The sequence below is a fragment of the Mytilus californianus genome, unplaced genomic scaffold (assembly GCF_021869535.1).
Source record: "Mytilus californianus isolate M0D057914Y unplaced genomic scaffold, xbMytCali1.0.p SCAF_3, whole genome shotgun sequence".
NCBI classification, from domain to species: Eukaryota; Metazoa; Mollusca; class Bivalvia; order Mytilida; family Mytilidae; genus Mytilus; species Mytilus californianus.
This window is the reverse complement of record NW_026262679.1, coordinates 2,173,994-2,186,814: the sequence shown is the minus strand read 5'-3', so window position 1 is coordinate 2,186,814 and position 12,821 is coordinate 2,173,994. Positions and strand designations below refer to the sequence as shown.

Below are 12,821 nucleotides of genomic sequence, written 5' to 3'. Positions count from 1 at the left end.
ATTTAATAAATCAGGTAAATTATTGAAAGACTGTAATTTTTATTTTGAGCAAAATCTTATCAAAAGTGTTCAAGAGTATAAATACCTAGGAATTGTAATGAGAGGATCAGGTTCTTTCAGTACTGCAGTTGAAGATCTCAGTAAGAAAGCTCTTAAAGTAATTTTCATGATTAAACGTAAATTTCACTGTACACATAATAATACACCTTTGCTCTTAAAAACTTTTTGACTCCTGTGTTAAACCAGTCCTTCTTTATGGAAGTGAATTGTGGGGTCCGTACATTCTTAACCTGGACAAAAGATTAACACCAGGTTCAAATGATGATTTAGAAAAAACGTTTTTTTAATTTGGCACCTAAAAAGGTTCACATTCGATATTGTAAATTTGTACTTGGTGCAACTAAATATGCTTCTAATATTGCCAGTATGGCAGAACTTGGTCGTTCTCCAATCTCTATATTTGTTATTTTGCAATCTCTTAAATACTGGATATATTTGTATAAAGACCCTCTTTTGAATTTTTCAAAATTAGCATATAAGTCAATCGAAGATGTTGATTGTACCTTTCCATGTACCTTCAGTAAACACATTTTTCAGTTTCTAAAATTCATTGGTTTTGACCATGTCTGGAATAATAAAGGAACTCTGTCAGAAGGAAAACTCATTTCTGCAGTGAAAAAGATATTACAAGAAAGATATGGAAAATATTTTTTCACATGTTTGTCAGGCGAACACCAAAACAAATTACGCACATATTACAAGTTAAAAAAGGAATATAAACCTGAGACTTATACAAAGTTGAATATCTCAAAACAATATATTAGACAGTTATGTAAATTAAGAATTTCTAACCACAATTTACACATTGAAAAAGGCAGATATAATAATACGCCTTTGGATCAAAGAATATGTAAACATTGTATTGATAACAAAATTGAAGATGAGTTTCATTTTATATGTGAATGTAACCTCTATCAAGACGAGAGGAAAAAGTTTAATGATGACATTGTTAATATTACTAGTATACCGTGTTTTTGTAAGTAAGATAATTTTGAAAAATTTAGATATTTAATGAACTGTTCGGAGACTGATGTTCTCAACAGATTTCTTTTATATATAGACAAATGTATTTTGATTAGAAATTCATCAGTGGGAATTATAATATTGAAGTGGTTGTTTTGTCTATTGTTTGTTATAAGTGTCACAATTGTTGTCTCTTTATGTTTTATTTTTGTTTTGTTTTTCTATGTTTTCATGTATTTCAGCGATGATCCTTTTGTACCGGATTTTATACTGAATAAAATTAGTTCGTTAGTTAGTTAGTTAGTTAGTTACTTGAAGTTTAATATTAAAAAGTGTTTATCATATAATTAAAATATTTTTTTAACAATTATACACATAAATTTCCAAAAGCTCAAAATGAAATTCAGCGTTACATGTTGCATGCTGTTGAAGACATATTGATACAAATTTGTAAATTTTACATGTTTTTGTCAAATTTTGCATCGAAGGACGTCGATAGCTAAACTTATATTGTAAAAACCTTTTAAAGAGTGTACAATGGGATGTGGTACTATTGATCTAAGTAAACTTTAAGATTAATAGACTATTTGTAAATGGCCCTGGTTTGAAATAAATCGAGGGGTAATCGGCTCTACCGTTTTAAAATGTTTTTGACTTTTACATCAGCGGGCGACGCTACTCAAAATGAATTAATCTGTATCCGAAATACAATACATACAATAGCTTCACTATATTAAAATATTTTTTTTTTATAAAATTTTGGTTTAATTAGCTGTTATATTTTAAATCTATTCATTTTGACGATAAATGCTCAAACGTTGCCAAAAATAATTAAATATTTCAATCTTTTTCTGGTTTAGACTATCTGCAGTCCCTTTAGGTGTTTATAGTTTTGTAATCTGTTTAGGAATTACCCATTATATTATTAGAACCTAAGAGTAACTACATTACCATTCCCTTTTCACGAATGTGACCTACCGAATTAGACTATAAGCTAAACTTAAAAGTAAAGATCACGCACCCTTATTGTTCAGATTGATAAAGTTTTTTCCATCCGTCGACATTATCTTCGATTTAAATACTATTGATCTGATAACCGCGTGTATACTTTACAACCGGGCTAGCTTTCTTATCAGTTAAGTAGTAACCTCCCTTGTAAATGTGATGTTGTAATCAATCTATTTATTTTTTACCTTCCGTATATAAATTCATTTGTGATTCGTTTAATATTTAAATATATAATTTTATTTTTTATTAAAGACAAAAACAAGGAAATTTGAAAGTCTTTGATTCATTAATCACCTTTGTTCAATTCATAAGTCAGGCGGTCTATTTAGTCTACTTTAAGTTGAAAGAACATCGTATACAATAGTAACAAACTCTTATACTTTTAAAGTCGGAAATTTAATAACATGCACACACTGCAGTCATTTATCGAATTGGTCTATAACGCAGGAAGTAGTTACAAATTGAGTTAATCAAAATAATGTTTATCATCATATCAATTTGGATTATACTTGCTTATCCATATACAACGGTACATTCTAAATGCAATATCACATTAAACATATTAGGAGATAAGGAGGCTGATTGTACATACCAAGAATTTACATCCGTTCCGACAAATTTACCGACTGACTTAAAGAAATGGGATTTAAGTTATAACAGACTGACCAGAGTGGGTGCCAACAGTTTTTATAAATATAAGTATCTAGTACATCTAATACTCAATATTAATGTTTAAAATCATTGCATGCGAAGGCTTTCATTGGGTTATCATTATTACGACAGTTGTCTATGGTAAAAAAAAAACAACTAGATGTGTCTACATGGTAACCATCTGGAGTGTTTGTATTTTTACAGAATTGATCAGTTTTAGATGTTAGTAGAAATATGAACACTTCAGAGCATTCGGACAAATATAATATCCCCGTCGGTGAACTCTGCAACTTGCGTGAGATGTCTATTGATATTGTGTTGAATGCAACGTGTGAGAGCAATTTAAGAATCTACACAATTTACAATTATACTTACCGAATTAGACTATTTACCGGATTTGTAATAACATAAGCAACACGACGGGTGTCACTTGTGGAGCAGGATCTGCTTACCCTTCCGGAGCACCTGAGATCACCCCCAGTTATTGGTGGGGTTCGTGTTGCTTAGTCTTTAGTTTTCTATGTTGTGTCATCTGTACTATTATTTGTCTGTTTGTCTTTTTATTTTTGGCCATGGCGTTGTCAGTTTGTTTTCGATCTATGAGTTTGACTATCCCTCTGGTATCTTTCGTCCCTCTTTTACAAAAGTTGAGATTTGACAATTGCCACGTTAAGATTTTATACAATCAGAAATTTTTAGATATGCCGGTTAATATAAAGGAATTCCACATGACAACTTGTAAACATTTTGTTGTTGTTGAAAGTGGCGTTTTAATTCCATTTTCACATCTTAAAGTTCTGTATCTTACTAACAGCAATATTCATTTAACTCAGGCTCTCAAAATTTTGCACTCATTTCAACATAAATCAATGGATGCGATTATTTTTCTTGGAATAACTCATGGAAATATTAAACACGACCTGGACGCGGTTGTTCTGACACAAGAGATGATAAAATATATTAAATATCTATATAAAGACCTTAGACTTTTCTGACAACCAGATTGTTTTCTCATGGTATTGAGGGGTTGGGACAAGTACAAATTTTGACTTTTAGAAAAACAGTAAAACAATTTTTTTCAAATAACATACAGGAACAAGATTTTTTAACGTCATATGCAACTTCAAACTTAAAAAAAGTATAATATGTTGTTATATGCTTGAATGGCTAAGTTTTACTATAAAAGTGAACGTGAACATTCTTGTTAAAGAAAATCCTCTATCTTATCAAAATCTTCCTAAATGTACTGCTTTTGAATTATTGTCTTTCCGTACACTAATCCGCAGATATTTTCCAGTATACAGTGACCTACGAGATCTCTCGTTAGAACTTTGGCCACCGCACAGCGCAAGTTTGAGGGGGAAAACCCTGATAAATGAATGAATGCAAACGTGCACTTGAAGGTTAAGGAAAAGTTAAATAAAATAATAAATTGGAACGCATAAAAATAAAAAAAAAAAATATATATAATGACTCTATTAATTCACTTATTTGTCACGTACTCCACGTGCTTTGTGTTGATTGTTTACCAATATCACGATCCGGTAAGCATTGGCAACAATCTCGAAAGTTAATTAGTTTGCGATCAACAACCACTGAATAAAACGTTATTTGTCGATAGTTTGTTATAGAATCATAATTTATATTAATAACGTGCATTTCGGACTTATTTTGTTATACTAGAACACACCCGCGCCATCGCGGGTCCTTGACTGAATAAAAATACCTTCGCCTTATTTTTAGCTTAAATACTTAGTATTGGTATTGTCATCTGATAAAGTCATGCTGATTATAAGGTGCACAGTTTTCACTTCTTTCAAAAATCTTTCTGTTTGAACTAGTCCTGGTTTTCTAACTACAACCTCATCCCTTATATTTTGCATTTATTTTTATATTTTAAAGATGAGCGAATCAGGTGAGAGTATGTTCGTATGTTTTATTGCATCGTACTTATTGGTTTTTGGGAAGGTTAACTTTCTTGTAGTAAGACCCGTCACGGCCAGGCTGGGAAACTGGGTATAGGTAAATACTAACATTAAATCTGTACCAATACATTGTGATAAATGACCCTCTTTACACCATACCCCATGGTGGTGTTCCTAATTAAGGAGGAAGTTGCAGCAAATACATAAAACCGGAAACTACATGTGACATATACTATTGGTTTCGCTATCGGATTCGACCCGTAACTCTTGTTAATTATTGGTATTATTGATGATGTGGAAAACAAAAGGGTCTGGCATGGTGTAATTTTTATAAAGTTGAATTCTGTATACGTTATATATAAAGATATAGATATAGGAAGATGTGGTATGAGTGCCAATGAGACAACTCTCCATCCAAGTTACAATTTATAAAAGTAAACCATTATAGGTAAAGGTATGGCATGCATGCATTGGTTCAATAATTTTGAAAATATTTAAATTAAAAGAAACTCGTTTCAATTGACTTTAAATTCAATTTTACTTTATTGCTCAAGGAATTCAGAATCTAAACAAACATGCCCCCTCAACCCCCCCCCCCCCCCCCCCCCCCCCTCGTCGCACACAAAAGATGAATTGCGTCTAATTGCTGTAGAGCTCGAGCTCGAGGTAAACAGAGGTATTCAATTCTATACAATGAACATTTACATTATTCCTTCATGTACTTTTCTCCTGTAAGCAAATCTCATGTTCAGGCAATTAAACCCGGTGTACAGATCAGATAAAACAGTGTTCATTACACGACCGTCGTTGCAAACAGGATAACAATATGATCACGAATTTAAACAGGTTATGGAATGATTCTTCTGCACTTTCTCAAAGCTTGAGAAAAGATGAAGCTAGTTTTCTGATTTGGACATGAGATTCCACAAGGTCACTCTTTTCCGATTGAATGTCTATGGACAACGGTCTTATTTGATTAAGAACTTGATGTACAAGTACCCGGCCACGTCCACTTGTATTTGAAGTATTTGTATTTTTATCCATCTGATGAGTAAAGCCTCTTTCAACTGATTTTTATAGTTCGTTCTTATGTTGTACTGTTACACCACTGTCCCAGGTTAGGGGGAGGGTTGGGGTCCAGCTAACATGTTTAACCCCGCCCCATTCTGTATGTATGTCAGGAGCCTGTAATTCAGTGGTTGTCGTTTGTTTATGTTTTACATATTTGTTTTTCACTCATTTTTTGTACATAAATTAGGCCGTTAGTTTTTCTCGTTTGAATTGTTTGACATTGTCATTTCGGGGCCTTTTATAGCTGACTGTGCGGTATGGGCTTTGCTCATTGTTGAAGGCCGTACGGTGACCTATAAATGTCAATTTCTGTGTCATTTGGTCTCCTGTGGAGAGTTGTCTTATTTGCAATCATACCACATCTTCTTTTTTATATTGGTAGCGAGTGCGAACGTTGTTATTTCAAAAATTAAGTAGTAGTATACGTAATTGGGCGGTATTAAGATTTTTTTTAAAGAAACTTTCGATCCATTTGTAACTCTTTGAGCTGCATCTTGATATCTAAAAAGTAAAATTTGTACCATCTATATTTTTCAGAGATACAATTAATCAAAATTTCATGAAAGAGGATCAATAAAAGAGGGACGAAAGATACCAGAGGGACAGTCAAACTCATAGATCGAAAACAAACTGACAACGTCATGGCCAAAAATAAAAAGACAATCAGACAAATAATAGTACAGATGACACAACATAGAAAACTAAAGACTAAGCAACACGAACCCCACCAAAAACTGGGGGTGATCTCAGGTGCTCCGGAAGGGTAAGCAGATCCTGCTCCACATGTGGCACCCGTCGAGTTGCTTATGTTATTACAAATCCGGTAAATAGTCTAATTCGGTAAGTCACATTCGTGAAAAGGGAAGGGTATTGTAGTTACGACATAAGGAACATATCCGATATCATCTGTGAAACGGTTATTCCGTAACGGTCAACCAACTCGTGATGGCGTCCGTAAAATTTACGAAGGGATGACTTCAACTTCACCATTTGGAACTCTTGGTTTAATAGCTTCCTTGTGAGCAGCAATCCTCTATCAAGGAAATCATGATAGGAAACACAAGCCCGGGAATATCGTATCAATTGGGAGATATATACTCCGTATGCAGGCGCTGCAGGAATGTTGCTACATAGAAATGGAAAGTTCACAATTGGGAAGCTGAAATCATCTCTTTTGTCGTAAAGTTTTGTTTTCAACCGACCCTCATTGTCGATTTCTAGATGTAAGTCAAGATATGAGGCAGACTTAACTGTATCTGTAGTATCCTTTATCTCTAGTTCGATGGGATAGATTCGTTCAACATAGTCACCACATTTTGTATTATTTAGTGAGAGAACATCATCTATATAGCGGAACGTAGAGTTAAAGGATATTGCTAACTTCTTATCTCTCTTCCTAAGAAGCTCCTGTATGAAGTCAGCCTCATAATAATAAAGAAACAAGTCGGCAAGAAGAGGGACACAATTGGTTCCCATTGGAATTCCGACAGTCTGTTGAAAAACACGTCCTCCAAACGTAACAAATATGTTGTCAATCAAGAAATCAAGCATCTTGATAATGTCAGTTTCAGAGAATTTTTTGTTTGAATCAGAGTGATTCTTTACAAAGTAGGATTTATCCCTCCCCAAGACAAGATACTTGTATCTACGTTCGCCATTCTTTTTAATGAAACAAAGTAATACCAACTCTTTCAATTTGTCTTTTAGTTTGGAATGGGGAATACTAGTGTAAAGTGTAGAAAAGTCAAATGTTTTAATACTATTACAAGATGAGAGAGTCTTAGATTGTATGTACTCTAAAAGATCTTTGGAATTTTTTAGTATCCACATCTGATTCACGCCACCTCTAGAATAGGCAGTTTCACAATAACTTTGGAGCCCGGCTTTGATTGCTGATAAAATAGATGTTAATAATTTAGAAAGAGGTTTCGTGGAGCACTTGGAAGACCCAGCAATATACCGTTGTTTGTAAGGACACTTATGTAGTTTAGGTATCCAATACAGTGATGGAAGATCCAGTTCTTCGTCTTTGGTTGAAATTCCAAAGGAACATAGAACAGACCTATGATTATCTAGGATTTCCTCTTTGGTAAGTGTCGTGAGGGTATATGTTGAGTTTCCAAGTGAATTGTCAATACCTAATTCATTTATCAAGCAGTTTATGTAATGATATTTACACACAAAAACGATGTTGTTTGGGGCTTTGTCTGCGGGGACAACAACATATTTGTCATGGAGGTAGGACAAGTGTTTTGCTACATTTGGGTCTTTAAAAATTGATGTAGCGTGGGTATTGATATGCCCATTTAGTTTCTTAATTCGGATTTGTATCAACGACCTCACAGCCTTAATTCATTCGGAAAGAGTATCTACGTCTTCTTTCTCGCGTTTAGCCCATTGCCTGGCATAAATGTATAGAATGTACGTAAAAAAAAAACGATTACAGATATTATCAATTATAGTATCGATATGTAGTCAAAAAAGCGTCGAAGAACAAATAATTGTAACGACATGTTGAAGCCACGCTAACATGTACTAGTCTCTGACTTTGTTATACTATATACCTTATACAAAATAAAGGTATATACATTTAGCTATTTTATTTTCAGATACATGTGTCTGTGGTCACGCTGGAATATCGTATTTTTTATGCACCAATAAAAGTTTAATGATTAAGGCTGCAAACACAATTCTAGTGATCATTAAAACGGAAATGTGTACAGTGATAGCATTTTATTAAGAAAAAAATGTATGTGGACCGGATTTTCAGAAATCACATTGTTTTAACGACATAAGCATTAACTGTTATACATTTCAAAAAGAGATGCGAAAGATACCAGAGGGACATTCAAACTCTTGTGTCGAAAACAAACTGACGACGTCATGGCTAAAAAAGAAAAAGACCAACAGACAAACAATAATACATAAAACACAACATAGAAAACTAAAGACCGAGCAACACGAACCCCACCAAAAGCTAAGGGTGATCTCATGTGCACCGGAAGGATAAGCAGATCCTGCTCAACATGTTGCACCCGTCGTGTTGCTCATGTACAAACTCGGTAATAAGTCTAATTCGGTAGCTAACATTCGGGAAAAGGGACGGGATTGTAGTTACGACATAAGGAACATATCCGTTTTCATCTGTGAAACGGATATTCAATAACGATGAATCAACTCGTGATGGCGTCCGTAAAACATACGAAGGGATGATTTCAACTTCACAACTTGGAACTCTTTGTTTAATAGCTTCCTTGTGAGTAGCAGCCCTATATCAAGGAAATCATTAAAGGAAATACAAGCCCTGGAATATTGTATCTACTGGGAGATATATACTCCGTATGCAGGTGCTGCTGGAATGTTGCTACATAGAAATGGAAAGTTCACAATTGGGAAGCTGAAATCATCTCTTTTTTTCGTAAAGTTTTGTTTTCAATCGATCCTCATTGTCAATTACTTGATGGAAGTCAAGATATGAGGCAGACTTAACTGTATCTGCGGTATTCTTTATCTCAAGTTCGATTGGATAGATACGTTCAACATAGTCACCAAAATTTTGAATTATTTAGTGAGAGAACATCATCTATATAGCTTTAAGTAAAGTTAAAGGATACTGCTAACTTCCTTTTTGTCTTCCTGTATGAAGTCAGCCTCATATGAATAAAGCAACAATTCGGAGAGAAGAAAGGTACAGTTTGTTCCCATGGGAATGCCGATTGTTTGTTAAAAACACGTATTACAAACGTAACAAATATGTTGTCAATCAAGAAATCAAGCATCTTGATAATTTCAGTTTCATGAAATTTGTTGTTTGACTTTTCACAAAGTAGGATTTATCTCTCCCTAAGAAAAGATACTCGTATCTACGTTGGCCTTTTTTTTATGAAAAAAAAAGCAGGATCAACACTTTCAATTTATGTTTTAGTTTGGAATTGGGAATAATGTGTAAAGTGTAGAAAAGTCAAATGTTTTAATAATATTGAAAAAGAAAAGTGTCTTAGATTGTATGTACTCTTAAAGATCTTTGGAAGTTTTTAGTATCCACATCATTCCGTATTGTCGGCTATAAATGCCAAACAGACCATGCTGTCTGCCAAAAAAAAGTTCAATTATTTTTTAACTCCGATATATTCTCAACATGTACTGTACATTTAACACACAAAAGATTAGACAAAACAACAGGGTGCGATTTTAATAGATTTGACAAACGTTGAACTAAACGGGAAATTAATTGTGGTATGTAGCCTACCCGGATCGGGACAAGATAAAAGTGCTCTTCGCAGCCTTGCCTGTACCAAGTCAGGAATATGACAGTTGTTGTCCATTCGTTTGATGTGTTTTGTCATTTGATTTTGCCATGTGATTAGGGACTTTCCGATTGAATTTTCCTCGGAGTTCAGTATTTTTGTGATTTTACTTTCTACCTGTTTCTTTACCTTTGTAAAATATATATGTTTTATATAGTTGTTCTATATTTACACGAACTACTACATTTTGACATTTTTGGATTATACAAGTGCGCAGCCACGTCCATATAGTATTAAGTTTTATTGATTTTGTTCTATGAGGTGCAGGATTTCAGATTAAATGAATTGCATAATATTAACATGTACCTGTACGAACGAACTGATAATGCATCCAATAAAACATTGACACAGAATATTGCATTTGCTGAGCCGACATATCTGTCTATACGATTTTATGATAGTATCGTTGCACAAATCTTAGGACTTTAATAATTTGTTTCTGATCTGTGAAGTATCGCCAATTATAGAAGGTCCGATACTTACTAAATTTGTTCGTTGGTCGTTTTTATGAGCTTCTTTATATAACACATTTATGAAGATTTTATTAGTTATTACACAAAGCAAGCTCAAAGGACTTTACCTGTTGTAATGAAATAATACCGTCCTTCGCCATAATTTCGGTGAAAATAATTCAAAGACGAATTAACAGTGTACAATATTCTAACAATACAGAAAGAAACAATTGTGCAGAATTAATTATCCATAATTTTATTCAAAATAATAAATTGTAATACTAGTATTGTTTTATGTTATGAGGAAGAACGACTAAAATCGGCACTACATAAGTTTAACGGTCACCATAACGTATTGGTTGACAGATACGCTTTGTCAGTGTCTCAACCCACTAAAGACATGCTTTCGCAGTATTTTATCTTTAGGTACTAATATATCGTCGTTTAACCGATAGTGTCCTATTCCGGATTCACTAAAACATACGTCTCTTGAGCCAAAAAGAAAATTTGAAGGACATTTCCAAACTTATGCTTTAGAAATAATATAACGGGGAAAATCCGAATGCGATATATCCCTTTCAATTAAATTCATGGAGATATAATCAATGATCTGCAACCAATATATGTGTGATAAAATTCAGTGGATGTTTTACTATTTTATTATATGATATCTCTGCTGTTCAACTTAAGTCATGAAAGTATCACACTGATTGAAATTGGAAACATGCGCGCATAACGAGTCACTTGAGAATTGTGCAACAGATAATAATTTGCCAACAGAACATCATCATCAATGAAATGACAATAAACCAAAAAGAAAACATACTTTTTATCATATATTTTTGGTATGACGATTACCATGAGCAATTCAAATATCACGATATAAATACAACATTGGTCACTTATACTGTTCGACTTAGTTAGAGGAAGTTCAGTTGTTTACATTTTGATTGTAAACTAGTACTTAGAAAATTCCGAATTGTTGACAATTAATGTCTGAAGATATTGATTAAACATATATCAAGTGGGTTTTTATAAGAAAATTCTTTTAACTTTGATTTATGAGAGTAATAATCAAAACATTCTCAAATAAAAAAGATTAGTTATTTAACAGGAAATCATAAACCATTTGTTTAAGCGGTAGCAACTTTACATCACGTGATGGAGTTTTATCTAAAAACTTTTGATTATAGCAGGAAGGACTTAATCTTTGAGATTAATTTTGTGTTAACTTACACTAGGAAAAGATGCACATTTTCATAGTTTTGAGCATAACATCTGTTTATTTATGTAATACTGTGTTTTCAGAATGCAATATCACATCAGAAATGTTAGTTTATAAGGTGGCACACTGTAAAGACAAAGGATTAACATCTGTTCCGACCAATTTACCGCCTGATTTAAAGAAATTGGATTTAAGTTTTAATAGACTGACCAGACTTGATGCAAACGTCTTTCTTAGATATAAGTATCTAGAACATCTAATGCTTGATAACAATGTTATTAGAGTGTTGCATGAAAAGGCTTTCATTGGCTTATCATTGTTGAAATATTTGTCTATTTCTAACAATTATTTGAACGTAAGTGAATCGTACCCCTCTGGAGTGTTTCAGTCCTTAAAGACTTTATCAGTTTTAGACATAAGTAGAAATATGAAAACACCAGAATACAACCCGTATAGAATTCACGTTGGTGAACTCTCTAACCTGCGTGAGCTGTCTATTGATCTTGTGTTGAACGCAACGTTTGGACAGAAATTTAAGAGTCTGCACAATTTACACAAGTTGAGATTTGACTATTGTCACGTTAAGATTTTGTACAATGAGACGTTTTTCGATATGCCGGTAAATATAAAGGAATTCCACATGACAACTTGTAAACATTTTGTCGTTATTGAAATCGGCGTTTTAGTTCCATTTCCCCATCTAAATGTATTGAATCTTACTAACAGCAATATTCACTTAACCCAGGCTCTCAGAATTTTACATCCATTACAGAATAAATCAATGGATGCGATTCTTTTTCGTGGAATAACTCGTGGTAATATTGAACGTGACCTGGACGCGGTTGTTCTGACACTGAAGATGATGAAATATATATCAACTATCTGTATAAAGACCTTAGACTTTTCGGACAATGAGATTATTTCAGTTAAAAACAAATCAATAGTTTCGTTTAAACATCCACAGTGCTTTGAACATATAATGTTATCATCTAATAGTTTTAGTTTAGAAACTTGGGCAGTTAATCTTTTCTTGTTTGTATTCAGGATGACCAACATCAAAATGATTGATTTTTCCTATTTTCCACTAAGATTCAAAAACCCAGTCTTCCTTGATGTGGAGAGAGAAAACAACCATACGACAATTCAAAGACTCGAAAAC

The 12,821-nt window shown here is 33.4% G+C and overlaps 1 protein-coding gene across 1 annotated transcript in view; it reads left to right on the top strand.

Moving 5' to 3' along the window:
• The window catches only part of LOC127733820 (toll-like receptor 4), a 155,586-nt gene that overhangs the window by 24,110 nt on the left and 118,655 nt on the right, over window positions 1-12,821 (top strand). The window lies entirely within an intron of this gene.